Consider the following 25,935-nt stretch of genomic DNA (forward strand, 5'->3'; position numbering starts at 1 on the left):
GGATAGATACTGTTCTCTGCAGACGCGACCGGGATTTTTGACGGTTGTATTGCCTGCCTGGTGCCGGGGCTAAAGAATCTCCTCACGGCTGCAGAAGAACTTGGAGTGGGAAGGGGAGGATCAGTTGTCGTGGTCCATGTAGGAGCCAACGACATAGGTAGAACTAGGAATGAGGTTCTGCTGAAAGAGTTTCAGGAGTTGGGGTCCAAATTAAAAAGCATTTTCAGGTTGGCAGGCTGTAACTAGTGGGGTGCCGCAAGGATCAATGCTTGGGGCCTCAGCTATTCACAATATATATCAATGATTGGGATGAGGGGACCAAATGTAATATATCCAAGTTTGCTGATGACACAAGCTAGGTGGGAATGTAGTTGTGAGGAGGCTGCAAAGAGGCTTCAAGGGGATATAGACAGGCTACGTGAGTGGGAAAGAACATGGCAAGTGGAATATAATGTGGAGAAATGTGAGGTTATCCACTTTAGTAGGAAAAATAGAAAAGCGGAGTATTTTTTTAAATTGTGAGAGATTGGGAAATGTTGGTGATCGGGTGTCCTTGCATACAAATCACTGAAAGTTAACATGTAGGTACAGTAAGCAATTAAGAAAGGAAATGATATGTTGGCCTTTATTATACGGGGATTTGAGCATAAGAGCAAAGATGTCTTGCTGTAATTATATAGAGCCACGGTGAGACCACACCGAGAGTATTGTGTACAGTTTTGGTCTCCTTACCTAAGGAAGGATATACTTGCCACAGAGAGAGTTCAACAAAGGTTCACCAGACTGATTCCTGGGATAGGGGGATTGTCCTCTGAGGAGAGATTGAGTAGACTAGGCCTATATTTTCTAGAGTTTAGATGAAATGCAATCTCATTGAAACATACACAATTCTTACAGGACTTGACAGGGTAGATACAAGGAGGATGTTTCCTCCCTGGCTGGGGAGTCTAGAACCAGGGGTCACAGTCTCAGAATAAGGGGTCGGCCATTTCGGACCGCGATGAGAAGAAATGTCTTCACTCAGAGGGTGGTGAATCTTTGGAATTCTCTATTCTAGAGGTCTGTGGCGGCTCAGTCGTTGAGTATATTCAAGACAGAGATTGATAGATTTTTGAATATTAAAAGGAATCAAGGGATATTGGGACAGTGCAGGAAAGTGGAGTTGAGGCAGAGGATCTTATTGACTGGCGGAGCAGGCTCGAGGGGCTGAATGGCCAACTCCTGCTCTTATTTCTTGTGTCTTATCTCCTTACGGACCTGCCACATAAATACTGTGGCTACAAGAGCAGGTCAGAGGCTGGGTAATCTGCAGCAAGTGTCTTAACTCCTGACTCCCCAAGCCTTTCCACCATCGACAAGGCACAAGTCAGGAGTGTGATGGAATACTCTCCATTTGCCTGGAAGAGTGCAGCTGCAACACTCAGAAGCTCAACATCCAGGACAAAGCAGCCCGCTTCATTGACACCCCATCCACCACCTTAAACATTCACTCCCACCACCACCAGCGCACCGTGGCTGCAGTGTGTACCATCTACAAGATGCACTGCAGCAACTCCCCAAGGCTTCTTCGACAGCAGCTGCCAAACCCACAACCTCTACCAGCTAGAAGGACACAGGCAGCAGGCACATGGGAACATCACCACCTCCACGTTCCCTTCCAAGCCACCAAGACACCATCCTGATGGGAATATATCACTGTTCCTTTATCGTCGCTGAGTCAAAATCCTGGAACTCCCTCACTAACAGCACTGTGAAAATACCTTCACCACGCGGACTACAGCAGTTCAAGAAGGCGGCTCACCATCACCTTCTCAAGGGAATTGTTTAACAGGGGTTCACACTGACTCACCTGACAGGCCGACTCAGGATCCACCCCTCAAGCACTGCGATTGGTTGTAGAACACGCTGCTCCCTGGGCCCTCCGGCCTCTGAGCTCTCTTCCTGTTGGTTCCCAGGGCAATCAATCACCACTCGCCAACATTATACTGCCAGATGAAGTTGAGGGGCTCAGAGGAAAAAATATAATGAGGCCGTGAATCTGAGTTAATAAATAAAATTAGAGAAGCATGATTAAATTTATAAACAAAACTATTGAAAGTCAAATCAAATGGATTGTTGCACTTAATATATTCCTTTTGGGCCAAGTGGAAAACTTGTGATGTGTGGGCTGTGCAGAGTGACTGTGCCCGGTTACACAGCGTGTCCCTGGCTCTCCGCTCCAAGTGCACATGTTTCAGCTCACATCCAACTGACTGGATAAACCTCGTCCGTCTAAACTCCATCACAGAAATATCAGCATTTGATGTTTAGTTATGCTAAACCTTTATAAAACACTGGTTAGGCCTCAGCTGACACATTGTGTTCAATTGTGGGCACCACACTTTCAGAAGGATGTCTATGCCTTAGAGAGGGTGCAGAAGAGATTTACTAGAATGGTACCAAGGATGAGGGACTTCAGTTATGTGGAGATACTGGAGAAGCTGCGGTTATTCTCCTTGGAGCAGAAAAGGTATAGAGGAGATTTGATAAGAGTGTTCAAAATCATGAAGAGTTTTAATAGACTAAATAAGGCGCAACACTTTCCAGTGGCAGAAGGTTTGGTAACATGAGGACACAGAGTTCAGGTGATTGGCAAAAGAAGCAGAGGCGACATGAGGAAACATTTTATAAGCAGCGAGTTGTTGCAATCTGGAATGCACTGCCTGATAGGGTGGTGGAAGCAGATTCAATAATAACTTTCAAAAGTGAATTGGATAAATACTAAAGGGACAATATTTGCAGAGTTATGGGGAAAGAGCAGGGGAGTGGAACAAACTGGATAGCTCTACCATAGAGCCAGCACAGGCATGATGGGCCGAATGGCCTCCTGCGCTTTTTCATTCTATGAAAATGGCAGATGATCTTCCCAGAATGCTCCGACCACATATCGCCAGCATAACCAAGACTGCCTATTTCCACCTCCATAACATCGGCGGTATCCGCCCTTGCCTCAGCTCATTCTCTGCTGAAACCCTCATTCATTCCTCGGTTACCTCTAGACTTGATTATTCCGACACAGTCCTGGCTGGCCTTCCACATTCAACCCGACATAATCTTGAGCTCAGTCAAAACTCAGCAGCCCGTGTCCTAACTCGCACCAAGTCCCGCTCACCCATCACCCCTGTGCTCGCTGACCGACATTGGATCCCAGTTAAGCAACATCTCGATTTCAAGATTCTCATCCTTGTTTACAATTCCTTCCATAGCTAACCCCTCCCTATCTCTGTTATCTCCTCCAGCCCCACAACCCGCCCCGCCCCCAGCCCCACCATGTCTGCGCTCCTCTAATTCTGCCCTCTTGAGCATCCCTGATTATAATCACTCAACCATTGGTGGCTTGTCTTCTGTTGCCGAGGCCCCAAGCTCTGGAACTCACTGCCTAAACCGCTGTGCCTCTCTACCTCTCTTTCCTCCTTTAAGATGCTCCTTACAACCTACCTCTTTGACCAAGCTTTTGGTCACCTGCCCTAATTTCACCATATGTGGCTCAGTGTCACATTTTTTGAGAAAAGCAATATATTATATAATATAATACAAGATTACAAGATGTCGTTGGCAGGACCACACCGCGCATGGTCAGCACACGACCACACCGAGCATGGTCAGCACACGACCACACCGCACATGGTCAGCACACGACCACACCGCACATGGTCAGCACACGACCACACCGCACATGGTCAGCACACGACCACACCGCACATGGTCAGCACACGAACACACTGCACATGGTCAGCACACGAACACACCGAACATGGTCAGCACACGACCACACCGAGCATGGTCAGCACACGAACACACCGCACATGGTCAGCACACGAACACACCGAGCATGGTCAGCACACGACCACACCGCACATGGTCAGCACACGAACACACCGCACATGGTCAGCACACGACCACACCGCACATGGTCAGTACACGACCACACCGCACATGGTCAGCACACGAACACACCGCGCGTGGTCAGCACACGAACACACCGCGCATGGTCAGCACAAGACCACACTGAGCATGGTCAGCACACGACCACACTGAGCATGGTCAGCACACGACCACACTGAGCATGGTCAGCACACGACCACACCGCACATGGTCAGCACACGACCACACCGCACATGGTCAGCACACGACCACACCGCACATGGTCAGCACACGACCACACTGAGCATGGTCAGCACACGACCACACCGCACATGGTCAGCACACGACCACACCGCACATGGTCAGCACATGACCACACCGCACATGGTCAGCACACGACCACACCGCACATGGTCAGCACACGAACAGACCGCACATGGTCAGCACACGACCACACCGCACATGGTCAGCACACGACCACACCGAGCATGGTCAGCACACGACCACACCGCGCATGGTCAGCACACGACCACTCCCCCATCCATCCGGCTCGCTCTCGCCTGCGCGCTGGCGGCCTTTACCCGAGGCTCTGTGGCGGGCGGTGATTCTCCCGACCCGGAAGCTCTCCGGGCGGGGGAGTGACGTTTGCTTAACATCCGAATGCAAGCAGGGCCGAGCCGGAAAATCGACCCCCAAGAGTCCCGGGTGGCCCACCCTGGCCACGAGCCGATTCCGTTTGACCACAGCCACGTGATCCGCACAGCGCCACAGTGAGTGGGCGGTGCCTGGAGGACAGAGAGCGCGGCGGATCCTCCAACCAATCCGGGGGCCCAAGGGGCAAGGCTTCAGGGGAACTTCACTCAGCATCAGTGCCGCACCTGCCCTGGGAGTGTTTGATGGGACAGTGTAGAGGGAGCTTTATTCTGCCCATCGTGTCCACGCCGGCTGACCAAGAGCTATCCAGCATAATCCCACTTTCCAGCTCTTGGTCCGTAGCCCTGTAGGTTACGCCACTTAAGTGCACATCCAAGTATTTTTTAAATGTGTTGAGGGTTTCTGCCTCTACCACCCTTTCAGGCAGTGAGTTCCAGACCCCTACCTCTCTGGGTGAAGAAATTTGCCCTCATATCTCCTCTAAATCTTCAACCAATTACTTTAAATCTGTGTCGCCTGATTGTTGAGCCCCTCCGCCAAGGGAAACATATCCTTCCTATCCACTCTATCCAGGCCCCTCATAATTTTATACACCTCAATCAGGTCTCCCCTCAGCCTCCTCTATTCTGAAAAAAACAGACCCAGCATGTCCAATCTTTTCTCATAGCCAAAATTCTCCAGTCCAGGTAACATTCTTGTCAATCTTCTCTGCACCTGTTCCAGTGCAATCACATCTTTCCTGTAATGTGGTGATCAGAACTGCACACAGTACTCCAGCTGCAGCCTGACCAGTGTTTTATACAGTTCAAGCATAACCTCCTTGCTCTTGTATTCCATGCCTCGACTAATAAAGGCAAGTATTCCACATGCCTTCTTAACAATTTTATCTACCTGGCCTGCTACCTTCAGGGATCTGTGAACTTGCACTCCAAGGGCCCTTTGTTCCTGTACACTTTTCAGTGTCGTACCATTTGATGCGTACTGCCTTGCCTTGTTAGACTTCGCTGAAGTGGGGCTAATGAGCTCTGTTATAATTAAAGCATTAAGAATGGATCTCGGAATTAAAACGAGCTGACATAGGCTTTTGTAGTGGTCAAATTTACAAGGGTGTTTAAAAGGAAATGACATATCAGAATGATTAATTGTTACAAGCTGTGTAACCTGAGGACAATTACAGGATGCCCAATTACAGGAGGCCCAACTGTTGAACCACCGGAAACCCAGAGGGGCAGATAAACAGGGCAAGGGGTCAAAAGTGACACAATGGAAAAACTCCATCTGGTCAAGGCAAGAGAGATAAGATAACATTCCAATTTGCTAATGAACTTTTGGGACACAGTGAGGTTTATGGAAAAATACTGGAGATAGGCGTGGTCAGGATTCTACCTTTTACTTTGAGTGACAAGGGTTTTGACCATTCAAATCAAAGTATGTCTCATATATTGAATGTCTGGCCATTATAGGCTGAGGAACTGTATTAAAAACCCTGTGTTTTCTTTGTTCTGAGGACAGCTCAGCAACCGATTGACTGCAGACTTGTCTCTCCCTTGCAAGAAATTAAAGACTACTTGAATCTTCGAATCCAGACCTGGTGTTGAGTGTTAATTTTAAAAATTCCACTACAATTGGCGCTGCGAGCAGGATCTCAAACAGGCGGCGGACACCAGCTGATGGAAGCCATGTCAAAGGTGTGAGTATGCTTTAATTACAACGCACAGTTAGGACAAGGGCAGAAATCTGTCTGATGTCAACTGCCTGAAAGATCTGAATCTGCAGATCTGGCCGAGACTTCAAGTAGTCAGCGGAAGATCTCAGGTGAAACAATTATGATTGGTTATGTAGAAGTGTGACTGTGTAACGTTGCGATTGATAATTGATAAGATTGCAAGTAATAGTCTCACTCATGAGGAGTAAGTAAGGGACGTACTGCTGACAACCAATAAGGTTGCAAGTATTAGTCTCACTCAGGGCAGGTAAGTAAGGGACGTACCGCTTACCACCAATAAGGTTGCAAGTAATGGTCTCACTCGTGAGGAGTAAGTAAGTAACATAGAAACATAGAAAATAGGTGCAGGAGTAGGCCATTTGGCCCTTTGGGCTTGCACCACCATTCAATATGATCATGGCTGATCATGCAACTTCAGTACCCCATTCCTGATTTCTCTCCATACCCCTTGATCCCTTTAGCTGTAAAGGCCATATCTAACTCCCTTTTGAAAATATCTAATGAACTGGCCTCAACAACTTTCTGTGGTATAGAATTTCACAGGTTTACAATTCTCTGAGTGAAGAAGTTTCTCCTCATTTCGGTCCTAAATGGCTTGCCCCTTATCCTTATACTGTGACCCCTGGTTCTGGACTTCCCCAACATCTGGAACATTCTTACTGCATCTAACCTGTCCAATCCCATCAGAATTGTAATATGTTTCTATGAGATCCCCTCTCATTCTTCTAAATTCCAGTGAATATAAGCCTAGGGATGTACCAATAGGTTACAAGTATTAGTCTCACTCAGGGACATACCGTTGATAACCTATAGCCATGGGAAGTGAGAAACTCGAGTGGGGACCAGGAATCCCTGACACGGTACCTAGCAGACAAAAATTGAAAACTAATTGAAATAATGATTAAACAAAATTGGAAACCAGACGACCCACCCGCTGAACAAAGAAAATGGTTGGAGTCGGAAAAGAAACAAAAGGAGGAGGAAGCCCTCGTTTTAGTCACTCACACGTATTATCAATTAAGTAAATGGCCCAGACTATTGACTGAGAAAGTGACGAAATAAACTGACAGTAGATGTGATGATGACAGCATCCATCAGGACACACAAAAAGGAACAAGAGTTATAACAGACTTCGGGTGTTCTACCCCCGCCAGCAGCCCCCATCAATTAGAAACGTGGGGGGAGCGGGGGTAGGACACCCGAAGTCTGTTATAACTGCAACAGACTGACAAATGTGGTGGAAATGTAGAGCGAGAAAGGCTCTTTGTAATGCAAAAAAATGAGGGGGTCGAAGTTAGTTGCTATGGCGACCATTTCAACAACAAAAAAAGCAGGAAGCAATTCTAAAAGGAGATGTTCAGGAATTGTAGGCATTTAACAGCAAAAAGTGCTAAAATCTACAGGGGCAACAGATTATGGTGCAGATTATAAAACTAACATTAAATGGTACGACACTGAAAAGTGTAGAGGAGCAAAGGGACCTTGGAGTGTAGGTCCACCGACCCCTGAAGCTAACAGGCTAGGTAGATAAGGTGGTTAAGAAGGCATATGGAATACTTGCCTTTATTAGTCACGGCATGGAATACAGGAGCAGAGACGTCATGCTTGAACTGTAGAAAACTAGTTGGGCCACCACATTACAGGAAAAATGTGATTGCATTGAAGAGTGCAGAGGAGATTTACAAGAATGTTGCCTGGACTGGAGAATTTGGCTGTGCAGAAAGATTAGAGATGCTGGGTCTCTTTTCTTTGGAATAGAGGAGGCCTGAGGGGAGAATTTATTGAGGTGTATAAAATTAGGTGGGGCCGAGATAGAGTGATAGGAAGGTCCTGTTTCCCTTGGCGGAGAGGTCAACAAGCAAAGAGCATAGGTTTAAAGTAATTGAAGGGAGGTTTAGAGGAGATATGATAGGGATCAGAAAATGAAAATTGATTTAAGGAATAATGGATAACTAGTTATGACCGAATCAAAAGGAGAAAAGGGAAGATCATGTTTCTTTCTTACTGTTCGTGTTTTTCTTTGATGTTTCAGCAAAGTTTTAAGAAAACATGTTTGGCTGTGGTTCCTCCCCCTTTTCCAAGTGGCATTGGGAAGTTTAATATTGGAGTTGCTGAGATTAATTAACCTATTAAAAACCAGACTTTTATTATGGCCATGATCAAATTCTGGTTGATGTAAATTGTGTGGAGAGTTTTTAGTTCCGGACATAAGGCATTTCACATTAATAATTGGTATGATTTTTTAAAAATTTTGACCAATGTGTAACTGGGGAGAAAACGATGAAATACTATTATGTGCAAAGGTGTTTTACTGAATGTTAATTTTGAGAATAAAAACACGGAGACTTTATAAAAGTAAAATTTTTAACTGGAGAGTTTAAACTGACAAAGACTGCAGGCTGAAGTCGACAATGATTAATGGTGTCTGTGTTTGTCAGCTTTCGAAACAAAGGAAGTTAACTCTTCACAGGCAGCTGTGAACTGTTTTAACTCAGTGGGTAATACTGTGGATATCTGAACGGAATATATGGAATTAAGGATAGTAAAGTAAACGGGATATATGAAAATGTATAAGCCATGGAAGAATAGCTGGGAGAATGTCAGATTGCAAATAGTGCAACATCAGCATAGCTAACAATCTGTCTCAAGGTTTCAAGTCACTAATCCTGCCAATAATATATAATTGTAACATGAAATACATCTGCAGAATTGCAAGGTCTCAGTAAATAGTCACACCATTAGATTGAAACATTTGGAGGCAATACTTGAGCTTTCAAGAAGAACATCTCATATAGATTGACTAATGAGTGTCTGAGTTAGACTGTCAATCCATTTGTATTTTGTTATCTGATTTCAAAACTGTATAACTGTTAACGCTTTACGATGTAACTTCACCTATCCGTAGGGAGTGTGTACGCTCTATCCAGAGAGTATATCTTCTGTCTGATAGGTCTTACTGGCCGGTAATAAAGACTGCTTTGTTCAAAGCACAAGAGGTATTCGACTCAGTAATTTTACTGAACCAGATTGAAGTAAAAGAATCCAGGAATTAACATTTGGTGTCAGAAGTGGGATCTCAACGGACGACTGCTGAAAACTTGCGAATTAAGAGCCAGACTAGCCTTGGACGAGACGAGGGGAAAATGGCCACTGGAGTGAGTATGATTTCAATACTGCTCCAGTTTCCCCCGGTTTCAAAAGTCTGAGGAAAGTTTAGCCACTCGCTGGTTCTCAGGTAGTGTCTGAACGAGATCCAGGACAATCTGGTGAATACCTTTCAAACTTAGAATAGGGATAGAGATAGGGAAATTGTGCGATGACGCAAACCAAGCGGCGACTTGGAAAGATAGTTAGAGCTAGATAGGGATAGATGATCAATCATGGATCCAAAAAAAAAAAAAAAAAAAATTAATAGGAAAGAAAAGAGACTCTTGTGAATGTCTGTTTAAATGAGAAATGCTTCTGTGACTTTTACTGTAAAAAAAAGCCGGGGAGTTGTGGTTTGTTTTATCTCAAACAGAATGAAAGTTTGTTTTAACCCTTCGTAGTGTTGTCCTGTATGTGGGAAGTTTAAGAGTGTGAACCTTATTGAATTACGTATATTCGGATGATAAGTTGCGGAGCCAGGAAATGCCCAAAGGATAGATTTGTTAAAAAAAGAAAAAATTACATGGTCCCGGTGGTTAAAAAAAAAAAGAAAAACTTGTTGAAAGCAAACATTCAGAGAAGGCACAGCAAAACAACTGAGATGGATTCAAAAGGATTTTTAAAAAAAAAATAATTATATTAAATAACACGACCTTGAGGCTGGAACAATTGAGATAACGAAAAGCAGTCCACAGCCTACGTGCCAGACTTCTCTCTAGTTATAAAAAAAAAGTAACGTACTAAATAGGTGCCGAAAGAAAAAAATGTTCTGAGATTTTAAATTATGAAAAATATAAAATCACTCCTGTCCAGTTGGCAGAAAAACTCCATTAAATTAGGGCTTTCATTGACTGATTGAATTTAAACTGCGCAGTGACGCGAAAGGATAGAGAAATTTGGAGACTAAAAGAAATTAATTGAGGCTCATAAGAAATCAAAATTAGAAAATTAGGCTCACAGGGAATAAAATGGGGATTTAAATAGAGGATAGGTGTTCAACTCAGGTACGACGTCGACCTTGAATATCACTTGGCCCGTCTAGGCTCTGATTGAATTTAAAAAAAAACCCCGCAGCAACTCGGAAGGTAGGGCCGACGCGAACGCGCGGCCGAGAGGAGAAGGGCCGAAGCGAACGCGCAGTGACATAAACGCGCAGTGAAGCGAACGCGCAGTGACGTCAACGCGCAGTGACGTAGACGCGCGGTGACGTAAACGCGTAGTGACGCAGAGGCGCAGCAACGCGAATCGCGAAAGTCAGTGCAAATGGCAGTAAGTCTGTAAGTCTTAAAGTGTTTAGAGTTTTAAGTTTAGTTTTAAGATCGCGCGGCTATGCGGACCGTGCGGCGATGCGGGTAATTTTGTAGACCGTGCGGCTATGCGGACCGTGCGGCGATGCGGGTAAGTGTTAGAAGTCTTTGTCTATTTTGTAGATCATGCGGCGATGCGGATCATGCGGGTAAGTGTTTGAAGTAAAGTTAAAGTATCTTAACTCGCGCGGCGACGCGAGCCACGGGTCGACGCGGATTGCGCGGCGGCGTGAACTGCGAGGCAACGCGGATTGCGAGGCGACGTGAACTGCGAGGCGACGTGGTAGTTTAGTATTGAGATCGTGCGGCGACGCGGACCGTGCGGCGATGCGGGTAAGTGTTAGATTTGGAGTTAGTTAAAGTCCGTGTTAGTTCTGTAAAGTCTGTGTCTATTTGTAAGTTTGTTTAAATTGCACGACGACACGAACGCGTAGCGACACAGTAATACGAGGGGCAGTGTGAAAATGGGTAATCAGTTAGATAAAACCACGGATGCGGATAGTCCGCTACAAAAGCTATATGAGGAATTCCCTGAAAGAGCTGAAGACTTTAGAAAATTATCAGGAGCCCTGAACAAATTATTAGGAGATGACCAGTGGCCTCTAAGTGACACTAGAAGCGTAGAGGTAAAAAAAAAAGCACAGGGATTAATTTGGAGAAGGGGACGAGGAAAAGGGGATGAAAAAATTTAATTGCAACCTGGCGACATTATTGTCAGAAATTAAAAGATGCATCACTTCTATCGAGTTGGCAAACAAATGCTATTAAATTAGGACTTGCATTGACAGAGGGAACACATGTTAAAACTGTAGACGTCTTTTAAAAAAAAAGAATGAATGTGCGCACGAGAAACTTGCTAAGAGATCCTCTGGGATCTCTGAGAAAGGTATTGATCAACTACAAGTTAAAATGGCTGGCTTTGTGTTAACCGAGGCTGATGATGAAATTGATGAGTGGCCACTGACTCAGCGCCCAACGGCGCCTCCCGCACCCCCTGGCCTCTTGCTCCAGTCCTCTTCCCAACACCCTCCACCTAACACTCCGGTAAAAAGAGTTAGGAACAACCACATATCACCAAAGCAACAAACCCAAACTGACTCCTCATCCTCTGATAGCGATTCGGATCCCCAGTTTACAAGCAATACAGCCGAAAGGACCAGATCTCACACTCGAAAGGGCAGAACTATATCTCAACATCACAAACAGTCCCGTAAATCTTCTAGTCAACCTACCAGTCCAAGTTGTGAAAGACATAGCAAACACCCCCGCCGATCGAGACGCAGAACTGTCAAGCAGTCAGACAGCTCTGAAACATCCTCCGGCCTGGAAATGATTTCCAAGATCCCAAAGTCCCGACACCAATTCCCTGTCAGACCAATGCCAAACCCTGATGCACAACAAGCTGCAGACCACCTCTCTATAGATGTCTGTGATCTTCAAACAACTATTTGATTGCTCACGCTATCCGGACAGATGGAAAGGGCAGTTAGATATTATTGGCAGAAAAAGAAAGGGGAGGGGGGAGGTGCGCCCCCAACCCGGGTCAAGACTGAATACGTGACTAGAAAGGAAGAGCCATCTCGGGAGGAAGGATCAATAGAACCGCAGTGTTGCATACAGGATTGGATGGATAAGCAAGGATACGGTTATACTAAACAACCAAACGGCCCGAGCCCTGCTAATAAACCTCCCTATTGTCCCCGGCATGGTATGGGAAGAGGCCGGGACTGGGTAAGAGGAATTGACTGTTTTAATTGTGGGCAGGAAGGACATTGGAATAAAAATTGCCCCTACCGTCAGCATGGAAAAGGAAGAGGAGGAAGAGGAGGAGGGCAAGGGGGGAGAGGAGGATCTTACACTAACTTCTCCCAGAACAACCCCTTTGGTCAATTGTCCCCCGATTGACTGCGCAGCTTGATTGTGCAGGGATCCTCCCCGGACGACGAACCCATTCTGAATGAGTGGCAACCCTTTTTGATAGATACGGGAGCCTTCATGTCTTCTGTACAATCAAAGCTTAAACTCCCTGCTTCTACTGAAACACAGGAACTTTCAGGATTCCTGGGACAAATCTCGACATTCCCAGTGTCAGAACCGGTTAAAATGGGTTACCAGGAAGAATCGGTGGAACATCGAGTTGTTATCACAACCAATCTGGACTGTAACTTGATGGCTAGAGACCTCCTTTGCAAATTCCAGTTGCATTTGGAGTGTGGAGATAATGGGATTATTGTAAAACAGGAAACCCTTAAGCGGCAGTATTATACCACTAGAACCCCTCAGTGGTGGTCTCTGGACCTGCCGCAGGCACCCTGTCACGTGACCCTAGCATACGATCCCAGTGGAAAGAATCAGGACCTGCAGAACTTTTATCAGAATCACGAAGGGGAAGTGAAGGGAATTCTATTAAGGGCTAGAGTGACTGGACTGGAAAGAGAGGCAGATTTTGTGGAAGTGGATAAGAATCTGTGGAAACAGCCCCTAACAATGGCACCGCATATTGCTCGTGAAGTATTAGCCCCTCACCATGCTAAGGATTTGGGAGTTATGGTACGCAAGGCCATAGATGAGGCTGACCCTACCAGCCGGGATGTGCAAATAAAACATGGCCGAACAGTCCAATTTAATGGGGACCCCGAGAAAGTATTAACAACTCTATGGCATCATACTGGCTCGGACATACCTGACTATGTGGATCCTCATGTGTGGGCAGAGGACCCCTCCCAAGTGGGTTATACTCCCATTAATTGAGATCCCAGTGCAGGGCAATGTGGACTGGCCCTCTATCCGACAGAACCCACTGAAATCACAGGCAATCCTAAACTGACTTTTCGGCACTGTACTGCAATTAATCCGGCCTGTTTTCTTACTGAGCCACCCCAAGATGAGGAAGAACCCAGTCATGATTGCTTATCTTTAATTTAAGAGGCCACATCAGTCAGGGAAGATTTAGTTGATGGAAGATCCAGACTGTATTCTTACTGAGCCACCCCAAGATGAGGAAGAACCCAGTCATGATTGTTTATGTTTGTTGACGGAAGTACTTCTATTAATCCAGAAGATACACAAATCTCAGGATACGCCATAGTAAACCAGGAGAATCAGGTCTTGGAATCTGCTGCTTTGAAACCGCCTATTCTGCTCAACAAGCTGAACTATTCGCCCTCACCCAAGCCTGTATCTTGGCCAACGATCTCAAAGTCAATATCTATACCGACTCTAGGTATGCCTTTGGGGTGGCGCATGATTTCGGACAATTATGGAAAAATAGGGGATTCCTAACCTCACAGGGGAATGAGATATCTCAAACAGCTAGTATCTGATTTGTTGCAAGCCCTCATGTTCCCCAAACGCATTGCCATTGTACCAAGAGGCCAAACAGGCCTCTCATGACCAACAGATGGTAGTGCCCAAAATTATGAGTCAGACTAAAAATCCTGCGAAGGATAAGTTAGCCTCGGAAAAACCAATGCCAACCATCCAAGATGTTATAAAAGCACAGGGGGACGCTCCTGAAAAAGATAAACTGTTGTGGAAATATTATGCATGTACTTATGACAATGTTTCTAAACTCTGGACCACTCCCGCGGAACAGACTTGCATGTCTGACGAGTTGGCTTCATGGGTTATAGAATGTCTGCATTTTGCTACTCATTGTGGAGCAAGGGCAACCAGTGATACGCTTTTGGCTACTTGGTGGCACCCTAAACTCCAGGCGCTCACCCAGAACATCAGTAGTCGTTGCCTGGTTGGCCAGCAACATATTCCAGGGAAGGGAGTCCCCTATGATTGGGGTAAAACCCCCTACCCGAAGGTCCCTTTGAGACATTTCAGTTGGACTACATTGAGTTGCAAAAAGTTCAGTGTTACAGATATGTGTTAGTAATAGTAGATGTGTTTAGCAGATGGATTGAAGCCTACCCTAACCTGGACAATAAGACTCAGACTGTTGTTAAGGTGTTAATGAGGGAAATTGTTCCTAGATATGAGATCTCAGCTAGACTGATGACCACCTATGTTCTTTCTCTGACTCAGGCTCTGCGACTAGTTCACAACCAGGTTCAAGATGCTCACCTCGACCTCCCAGTTTTACCCGAATTGTCCCTCGTGGCACCAGGGAAGTATGGATTCGGAAGGGATTAGAGCCACAATGGGAGGGGCCTTTTTAGGTGTCACTCACTACCCCCACTGCAGCCAAGGTTGAGGGGAAAAGTGCCTGGGTTCACCTGCACCACTGCAAGCTCATCACCATTTAAACAAATTTTGCTGGTTAGTCTAATTCCTGTTTCTGTTCCAGATCTCCTCCCTATAGCTGAATAAGGCAGTTGAAGGAGGATCAGTTTGAACTCTTACCTGTCAGAAAGCCAAATACACTGACGGAGACCTGAAGGGAAACGTGAAAACAGAACTCTTTTTATCAGCTAAATAATTGGACTATTTATAAGATGAGACTGTGTCTGTATGCTACTGTCTGCATAATAGTGTTGATATATGACAGTTTTGGTGAACGGGAAGGAAGACAAAGGCGAGAGCTCCATGTAAACACCTTTTTGTATATGTCTTACGTTTATGCGGAAAAAGGGCACTTCACTAGATGCTGGGTGTGTTCACATATCCCTATACATTCCAAAGGGGGAATTCCTTTGCGCACCGTTCCCCTGACCCTAACTGAGACTGTTAGATGGATTCAAAGAAACGATATTGGAACAGGTAGCTAACCGCACTGCTGAGGCTCTGGAGGGCATCACAGCTGAAATGGTAACGATAAGGACCGTAGCATTACAAAACCGAATGGCCCTCGATTACCTGTTAGCTGAAAAAGGGGGAACGTGTGCCCTGATAGGATCTGAATGTTGCACTTACATTCCTGATAGTTCAGAAAACATAACCCACCTTGCCGATCACATAAGGAAGGAGGTGAAAAAGTTATCCACACCAGCAAAAGAACTTAGCAGGTTTGATTGGTTTCTCATCATAATAATTACCTGCTGTTTGATTGTTGGTTGCCTTAACCTCTGCTGTAAAGCAATGACAAGGTTAGCAGACCCTCTTGTGGTCAAGGGTTCCCGGTTATGATCCAACAAACTAGAGAACTACTCAACAATGCAATACTCATAGAATGATCCTAAATGTTATCATAGAATGATAAAAGGGGGGATGTGGATATCTGAACGGAATATATGGAATTAAGGATAGTAAAGTAAACGGGATATATGAAAATGTATAAGCCATGGAAGAATAGCTGGGAGAATGTCAGATTGCAAATAGTGCAACATCAGCATAGCTAACAATCTGTCTCAAGGTTTCAAGTCACTAATCCTGCCAATAATATATAATTGTAACATGAAATACATCTGCAGAATTGCAAGGTCTCAGTAAATAGTCACACCATTAGATTGAAACATTTGGAGGCAATACTTGAGCTTTCAAGAAGAACATCTCATATAGATTGACTAATGAGTGTCTGAGTTAGACTGTCAATCCATTTGTATTTTGTTATCTGATTTCAAAACTGTATAACTGTTAACGCTTTACGATGTAACTTCACCTATCCGTAGGGAGTGTGTACGCTCTATCCAGAGAGTATATCTTCTGTCTGATAGGTCTTACTGGCCGGTAATAAAGACTGCTTTGTTCAAAGCACAAGAGGTATTCGACTCAGTAATTTTACTGAACCAGATTGAAGTAAAAGAATCCAGGAATTAACAATACCTTTGAAACAGTATGATCCAAAGGGAAGTGGACAGGACACGGGAACTGGAAGAATCTCCTCGGGTCCCAGATTTAGAACTACCTCCTGTCCACAGACATACCTCGCAAACCCTGCCAATCTCACAGAGTAGTAAGAGACATATCGTGAATGGTCGAAGTAGGGAACGGCCGACGGTATAGGATAGGGGTACATTTACAGCTGCATGGTAATCATACCGCTGTAACCGCCCATTATATCAAGGGGTGTAAGGACGGGAGCGCGGTTGTACAATCAGTAGTTTTAAAAAAAGACTCATCCAAAGGCTCCTTCTCCAACGAATAAACAGATTTGTGGGAAAAGCGAATTGTTTGTCATAAACACATCCCAGGGCCAACAAATGGGCTAATGGTAATCTCAACTCAGGTGATATTGTACCATGATGTGCATCACAAAGTGGCACCTGTAATATTGAATCTGACCAAAGTGGGACTACCTGGGTGGTGCAAGCCTAAAACAGCGCAGCTACATAGGAGAATGAGCAAGGGAGTTTGGAAAACAGCCAGTATAACCTGCACTGAATTCAGGGAGAGTGATGGGCTTGATCGTATCTTGTTAAGAATGATGCCGAGACTATTGGGGAGAATCATAACAGGAGGCAGTGAGGCCTGATTAATATGTTGCAACTGGTTTAATGCTAAAAGGGGGTAAACAAGATTATAGAAGGAGAACAAATAGTCTTCAACAAAACGGTTCGAAGTAATGTATGGATCTTGGTAAGTGGAACAAGCCCAAGGAAACCTGCAGCATATTGCAGAGGGAAAGCTCTCTTTCTGGGTAACTGATCAAGACCTAGGGCAATGTCCACTTATCAACTTACTAAGACTCTGTGCCAAGTCAGAAGGTTGGTACAGGTGTACCCGGTGGCACGAGTGTCATTTACAGGAACAGACTGACATCACCCTGTTAGAGATAGTAGGGTATTACTCAAGCATGCCGGAGAAAATTTAGTAGGATACAATGAACACGGAAAATTAACCCGGATGGATGGGATAACATGGAATTGCACCATGAAGGTAATTGCGGGACAGCATTTTCCTGTATGATCTGTATAAAGAGGGAAGGTGAATATTGTGTCAGCACCATACACCGGGAATACCAGTATGGTACCAACCTGACTTGTCCCATTGCGACAGGAACCTTTTGTATTACCCCAGTCCAAACTGTGAGATTTGGGGCGCGGGTTTCATTAAGTAATTATTTGCGAAGGTAATAAATATCATGAGAAAGGAGTTAAAAGTTTAGCTGCCAAAGGGAAGATATAATGAATTTGGATAGTTAATTGGGCCAATTGAGGACCAAGTACAATGGGCATTAAGCGAAATGGGGACGAGAGAGTCACAACGGTTAGACGCTGAGGTGATACTTATGGAACATATGATCGAGATAGTCCGACAATGAACCATGAGACTGTGTGGTTTTTATGTTATCTATTGTCTATCAACAACCGACACACACTATTGGTATGCGACAAGGGTGGCAGCTGTTAACACATTTGACATAGCCAGTATAGACCAAGATGTTCAAGACTTAGCCCATCGTTTGAGAACCCTTTTGCGAAAGAAAAACGATCGGACTTCGCAGTTGTCAGAAATTGGGGACGAGGTCGCCAGAAAAATGCTGCAAATCGAGGAAATCCGAGAGCCTCATGCCCAAACTGTCAATAAGATAAGTGTGCGACTTAATGATCTAACCCAAGAAACACAAAGAACTTGTATGTGCAATGTACATAGAACATAGAAAATATGTGCAGGAGTAGGCCATGGCTGATCATTCACCTCAGTATCCCTTTCCCGCTTTCTCTTCACACCCCTTGATCCCTTTAGTCGTAAGGGCCACATGTAACACCCCTTTGAATATATCTAATGAACTGGCCTCAACAACTTTCTGTGGGAGAGAATTCCACAGGTTCACAATTCTCTGTGTGAAGAAGTTTCTCCTCATCTCAGTCCTAAATGGCTTACCCCTTATCCTTAGGCTGTGACCCCTGGTTCTGGTCTTCCCCAACGTCGGGAACATTCTTCCTACATCTAACCTGTCCAATCCCGTCAGAATTTTATATGTTTCGATGAGATCCCCTTTCATTTTTCTAAATTCCAGTGAATACAAGCCCAGTTGATCCAGTCTTTCTTGATAGGTCAGTCCCACCATCCCGAGAATCAGTCTGGTGAATCTTCGCTGCACTCCCTCAATAGCAAGAATGTCCTTCCTCAGATTAGGAGACCAAAACTGGACACAATATTAAAAGTGTGGTCTCACCAAGGCCCTGTACAACTGCAGTAAGACCTCCCTGCTCCTGTACTCAAATCCTCTCGCTATGAAGGCCAACATGCCATTTGCCTTCTTCACCGCCTGCTGTACCTGTATGCCAACTTTTAATGACTGATGTTCCATGACACCCAGGTCTTGTTGCAGCTCCCCTTTTCCTAATCTGTCACCATTCAGATAATAGTCTGTCTCTCTGTTTTTGCCACCAAAGTGGATAACGTCACATTTATCTACATTATACTGCATCTGCCATGCATTTGCCCACCCACCGAACCTGTCCAAGTCACCCTGCAGCCTCTTGGCATTCCCCTCACAACTCACACTGCCACCCAGCTTAGTGTCATCTGCAAACTTGGAGATATTACATTCAATTCCTTCGTCTAAATCATTAATGTATATTGTAAATAGCTGGGGTCCCAGCACTGAACCTTGCAGTACCCCACAAGTCACTGCCTGCCATTCTGAAAAGGACCCGTTTATTCCGACTCTTTCTTTTCTGTCTGCCAACCAGTTCTCTATCCACGTCAATACATTACCCCCAATACCATGTGCTTTAATTTTGCACACTAATCTCTTGTGTGGGACCTTGCCAAAAGCCTTTTGAAAGTCCAAATACACCACAAAAGTTTCTATAGATATGTAAAGAGAAAAAGGTTAGTAAAGACAAACGTAGGTCCCCTGCAGTCAGAATCAGGGGAAGTCATAACGGGGAACAAAGAAATGGCGGACCAATTGAACATGTACTTTGGTTCGGTATTCACGAAGGAGGACACGAACAACCTTCCGGATATAAAAGGGGTCGGGGGGTCTAGTAAGGAGGAGGAACTGAGGGAAATCCTTATTAGCCGGGAAATTGTGTTGGGGAAATTGATGGGATTGAAGGCCGATAAATCCCCAGGGCCTGATGGACTGCATCCCAGAGTACTTAAGGAGGTGGACTTGGAAATAGTGGATGCATTGACAGTCATTTTCCAACATTCCATTGACTCTGGATCAGTTCCTATAGAGCGGAGGGTAGCCAATGTAACCCCACTTTTTAAAAAAGGAGGGAGAGAGAAAACAGGGAATTATAGACCGGTCAGCCTGACATCGGTAGTGGGTAAAATGATGGAATCAATTATTAAGGATGTCATAGCAGTGCATTTGGAAAGAGGTGACATGATAGGTCCAAGTCAGCATGGATTTGTGAAAGGGAAATCATGCTTGACAAATCTTCTGGAATTTTTTGAGGATATTTCCAGTAGAGTGGACAAGGGAGAACCAGTTGATGTGGTATATTTGGACTTTCAGAAGGCGTTCGACAAGGTCCCACACAAGAGATTGATGTGCAAAGTTAGAGCACATGGGATTGGGGGTAGTGTGCTGACATGGATTGAGAACTGGTTGTCAGACAGGAAGCAAAGAGTAGGAGTAAATGGGTACTTTTCAGAATGGCAGGCAGTGACTAGTGGGGTACCGCAAGGTTCTGTGCTGGGGCCCCAGCTGTTTACACTGTACATTAATGATTTAGATGAGGGGATTAAATGTAGTATCTCCAAATTTGCGGATGACACTAAGTTGGGTGGCAGTGTGAGCTGCGAGGAGGATGCTGTGAGGCTGCAGAGTGACTTGGATAGGTTAGATGAGTGGGCAAATGCATGGCAGATGAAGTATAATGTGGATAAATGTGAGGTTATCCACTTTGGTGGTAAAAACAGAGAGACAGACTATTATCTGAATGGTGACAGATTAGGAAAAGGGGAGGTGCAAAGAGAACTGGGTGTCATGGTACATCAGTCATTGAAGGTGCAGCAGGCGGTTAAGAAAGCAAATGGCATGTTGGCCTTCATAGCAAGAGGATTTGAGTACAGGGGCAGGGAGATGTTGCTACAGTTGTACAGGGCATTGGTGAGGCCACACCTGAAGTATTGTGTACAGTTTTGGTCTCCTAACCTGAGGAAGGACATTCTTGCTATTGAGGGAGTGCAGCGAAGGTTCACCAGACTGATTCCCGGGATGGCGGGACTGACCCATCAAGAAAGACTGGATCAACTGGGCTTGTATTCACTGGAGTTCAGAAGAATGAGAGGGGACCTCATAGAAACATTTAAAATTCTGACGGGGTTAGACAGGTTAGATGCAGGAAGAATGTTCCCAATGTTGGGGAAGTCCAGAACCAGAGGTCACAGTCTAAGGATAAGGGGTAAGCCATTTAGGACCGAGATGCGGAGGAACTTCTTCACCCAGAGAGTGGTGAACCTGTGGAATTCTCTACCACAGAAAGTTGTTGAGGCCAATTCACTAAATATATTCAAAAAGGAGTTAGATGAGGTCCTTACTACTAGGGGGATCAAGGGGAATGGCGAGAAAGCAGGAATGGGGTACTGAAGTTGAATGTTCAGCCATGAACTCATTGAATGGCGGTGCAGGCTAGAAGGGCCGAATGGCCTACTCCTGCACCTATTTTCTATGTTTCTATGTTTCTACATCCACTGGGTCTCCCTTATCCACTCTACTAGTTACATCCTCAAAAAATTGTAGAAGATTTGTCAAGCATGATTTCCCTTTCATAAATCCATGATGACTTGGACCTATCCTGTCACTGCTTTCCAAATGCGCTGCTATTACGTCTTTAATAATTGATTCCAACATTTTCCCCACTACCGATGTCAAGCTAACCCCTGTTTTCTCTCTCCCTCCTTTTTAAAAAAGTTGGCTTACATTAGCTACCCTCCAATCCATAGCAACTGATCCTGAGTCTATAGAATGTTGGAAAATGACCACCAATGTGTCCACTATTTCTCGGGCCACTTCCTTAAGTATTCTGGAATGCAGACTATCAGGCCCTGGGGATTTATCGGCCTTCAATCCCATCAATTTCCCAAACACAATTTCTTGACTAGTAAGGATTTCCTTCAGTTCCTCCTTCTCGCTAGACCCTCGGTCCCCTAGTATTTCCGGAAGGTTATTTGTGTCTTCCTTAGTGAAGACAGAACCAAAGTATTTGTTCAATTGATCTGCCATTTCTTTGTTCCCCATTATAATTTCACCTGATTCTGACTGCAAGGAACCTACATTTGTCTTCACTAATCTTTTTCTCTTCCTATATCTATAGAAGCTTTTGCAGTCAATTTTTATGTTCCCTGCAAGCTTACTCTCATACTCTATTTTCCCCCTCCTAATGAAACACTTTGTCCTCCACTGCTGAATTCTAAATTTCTCCCAGTCCTCAGGTTTGCTGCTTTTTCTGGCTAATTTATATGCCTCTTCCTTGAATTTCACACTATCTCTAATTTCCCTTGTTAGCCACGGGTGAGCCACCTTCCCCATTTTATTTTTACACCAGACAGGGATGTACAATTGTTGAAGTTCATCCATGTGATCTTTAAAAGTCTGCCATTGCCTATCCACCGTCAGCCCTTTAAGTTTCATTCGCCAGTCTATCCTAGCCAATTCACGTCTCATACCATCGAAGTTACCTTTCTTTAAGTTCAGGACCCTAGTCTCTGAATTAACTGTGTCACTCTCTTTCTTAATGAAGAATTCTCCTGTATTATGGTCACTCTTCCCCAAGGGGTCTCGCACAACAAGACTGATAATTAATCCTCTCTCATTACACAACATCCAGTCTAGGATGGCCAGCTCTCTAGTTGGTTCCTCGACATATTGGGCTAGAAAACCATCCCTCCATGCACTCCAGGAAATCCTCCACCGTATTGCTACCAGTTTGGTTAGCCCAATCTATATGTAGATTAAAGTCACCCATGATAACTGCTGTACCTTTATTGCACTGTTTGATGCCATCCCCAACCTCACTACCACTGTTCGGTGGTCTGTACATTTCTCCCACTAGCGTATTCTGCCCTTTGGTGTTCCGCAGCTCCACCCATACAGATTCCGCATCATCCAAGCTAATGTCCTTCCTTACTATTGTGTTAATTTCCTTTTTAACCAGCAACACTACCCCATCTCCTTTTCCTTTCTGTCTATCCTTCCTGAATATTGATTATCCCTGGATGTTGAGTTCCCACCCTTGGTCACCCTGGAGCCATGTCTCCGTAATCCCAATTACATCATATCCGTTAACAGCTATCTGCGCAGTTAATTCATCCACCTTATTACGAATGCTCCTCGCACTGAGACACAGAGCCTTCAGGCTTGTTTTTTTAACACTCTTTGTCCTTTTAGAATTATGTTGTAATGTGGCCGCTTTTGATTTTTGCCTTTGATTTCTCTGCCCTCCACCTTTCCTTATCTCCTTTCTACTTTTTGCTTCCGCCTCCATTTTACTCCCATCTGTCTCCCTGCATAGATTCCCATCCCACTGCCTTATTAGTTTAAACCCTCCCCAACAGTACTAGGAAACAATCCCCCTGGGACATTGGTTCCAGTCCTGCCCAGGTGCAGACCGTCCAGTTTGTACTAGTCCCACCTTCCCCAGAACTGGTTCTAATGTCCCAGGAATTTGAATCCCTCCCTCTTGCACCATTCCTCAAGCCACGTATTCATCTTAACTATCCTGCTATTTCTACTCTGACTAGCATGTGGCCCTGGTAGCAATCCTGAGATTACAACTTTGAAGTCCACCTTTTAATTTAATTCCTAGCTCCCTAAATTCAGCTTGTAGGGCCTCATCCCGTTTTTTACCTATATCGTTGGTACCTATATGCACCATGACAACTGGCTGTTCACCCTCTCCCTCCAAAATGCCCGGCAGCCACTCCGATACATCCTTGACCCTTGCACCAGGGAGGCAACATACCATCCTGGAGTCTCGATTGCGGCCGCAGAAACGAAATCCCCTACCACTAAAGCTTGCCCACTCTTTTTCCTGCTCTCCTGTGCAGCAGCGCCATCCATGGTGCCATGAACTTGGCTGCTGCTGCCTTCCCCTGATGAGTCATCTCCCCCAACAGTATCCAAAACGGTATATCTGTTTTGGAGGGAGATGACCGCAGCGGACCCCTGCATTACCTTCCTTCCACTGCTCTGCCTGATCGTTATCCATTCCCTATCTGCCTGAGTAACCTATACCTGCGGTGTGACCAACTGACTAAACGGGCTATTCACGACATCCTCAGCATTGCGGATGCTCCAGAGTGAGTCCATGCGCAGCTCCAGTGCTGCAATGCGGTCTGTCAGGAGCTGCAGCATTTATGAGAATGATTCCAGGGATGTGGGACTTCAGTAACATGGATTAACTGGAGAAGCTGGAGTTGTTCTCCTTAGAGCAGAGAAGATTTCATAGAGGTGTTCAAAATCCTGAGGGGTCTGGACAGAGTAGAGAGAAATTGTTCCCATTGGTGGAAGGATCGAGAACCAGAGCAAGTTGTCAGGATCCAGAATGCACTGCCTGAAGGGGTGGTGGAGGCAGAGTCAATCACTGCTTTCAAAAGGGAGTTGGATAAGTACCTGAAGGAGAGAAATCTGTCGGGCTGCAGGGAAAAGGCAGATGAGTGGGACTAGCTGAGGTGCTCTTGCAGAGAGCCGGCAAGGGTTCGATGGGCCCAATGGCCTCCTTCTGTGCTGTAACCATTCTATGATTCTAACGACACCCAGCTCTACCTCACCACCACTTCTCTCAACCCCTCCACAATCTCTAAATTGTCAGAGTGCTTGTACGACATCCAGTACCAGGTGAGCAGAAAATTCCCTGTCACAAAATCCGTTCCCTAGCCACCGACTCCATCTCTCTCTCTAGCATCTGCCTGAGGCTGAACCAGACTCATCACAAACTTGGTTTATATTTGACCCTGAAATGAGCTTCTGAGCACATATCTGCACCTTAACTAAAACCACCCATTTTCACCCCCATAACATTGCCCGTCTGCATTCCTGTCTCAGCTCATCTACTGCAGAAGCCATCAAGCATGCCTTTGTTACCTCTCGACTTGACTATTCCAACAAACTCCTGCTGGCCTCCCACAATATACGCTACATTATCCTGAGGTCATCCAAAACTCGGCGTCCTAACTTGCACCAAGTCCCGCTTACCCATCACCCCTGTGCTCGCTGACCTACACTGGCTCAGTTTTGCAACACCTCATTTTCAAAATTCTCATCCTTGTTTACAAATCCCTCCATGGCCTCGCCCCTCCCTATCTCTGTAATCTCATTCAGCCTCACAAGCCCAACCCTCTCCCCATATATCTGATCTCCTTAAATTCTGCCCTCATGAGGATCCCAAATTATAAACAGTTCGCCATTGGTGGTCCTGCCTTCTGTTTTTAGGCCCCAAACTCTGAAACTCCCTCACTCTGCAGGTAGGGGGATTAGAGGGTAAATTTCTTCACCCAGAATTTAGTGGGAGTCTGGAACTCACTGCCTGAAAGGGTGGTCGAGGCAGAAACCATCATAACATTTAAAAAGTGCTTGGATCTGCACTTGAAGTGCCGTAACCTACAGGGCTACAGACCAAGAGCTGGAAAGTGGGATTAAGATGGATAGCTGTTTGTCGGCCGGCGCGGTCATGATGGGCCGAAATGGTCTCCTTCCATGCTGTAAATTTCTGTGATTCTAAATCTCTCTGCTTCGGTGACAAACTATTCTCTTATAACGCTTCTCTCAAGCACCTTTGGATATTTTACTAGGTTGAAGGCGCTATATAAATCCAGGATGGTGTTGTGAGGTGATGAAAAGCCTGTGCCCTGGTTACGGTGGTGAGGTGATGACACGCCTGTTGCCAGGGTTACTATTGTGAGCTGATGACGCGCCTATTGCCCAGGTTACTGTGGTGAGGTGATGACGCGCCTGTTGCCAAGGTTACTCCATCTCGCGGGCACTGGGACACTGAAGCCCCGCCCACTCAGTGTTTCTGGCCATGGAGATTGCGCAAGCGCCGTGACCCCGCCCTGTGCAAAATGGAGGCCAGTGACCGCGCTGCCCGGGCCTGTCACCACGGGGCAAACCCGGGGCCTGTGGGCTATGATTCTGCGCCTGAGGCCTACAGCGGGGGTGGGGGTGTGTGTGTGTGAAGCTCCCCGGCCCACCTGCGGATCCAGATCCTCCCCCGCGCCCACAATCTCCTACCGCCTCCCTGAATAGTCCAGTCCAGTGACGTCCGTCTTCTCCGCTCGCGCATGCTCAGTGAGAGAGACACGGGCTCAGCCCCGCCCATTGGGGGCGCCTCAAACCCCGCCCCTCACACACTCCGATTGGTTGGAGGACCATTACCCGCTTGGTTCTCCTGTCCCGCCCCTGCT

General features: G+C 45.7%; 2 pseudogenes; one reads left to right on the forward strand and one right to left on the reverse strand.

Annotated features, from left to right (window-relative positions):
* Positions 1-25,806, reverse strand: part of LOC139255817 (zinc finger protein 256-like) — a 41,203-nt pseudogene extending 15,397 nt beyond the window's left edge.
* Positions 1-25,935, forward strand: part of LOC139255819 (zinc finger protein 239-like) — a 55,883-nt pseudogene that overhangs the window by 17,941 nt on the left and 12,007 nt on the right.

Source organism: Pristiophorus japonicus, unplaced genomic scaffold, assembly GCF_044704955.1.
Source record: "Pristiophorus japonicus isolate sPriJap1 unplaced genomic scaffold, sPriJap1.hap1 HAP1_SCAFFOLD_637, whole genome shotgun sequence".
Taxonomy (NCBI): domain Eukaryota; kingdom Metazoa; phylum Chordata; class Chondrichthyes; family Pristiophoridae; genus Pristiophorus; species Pristiophorus japonicus.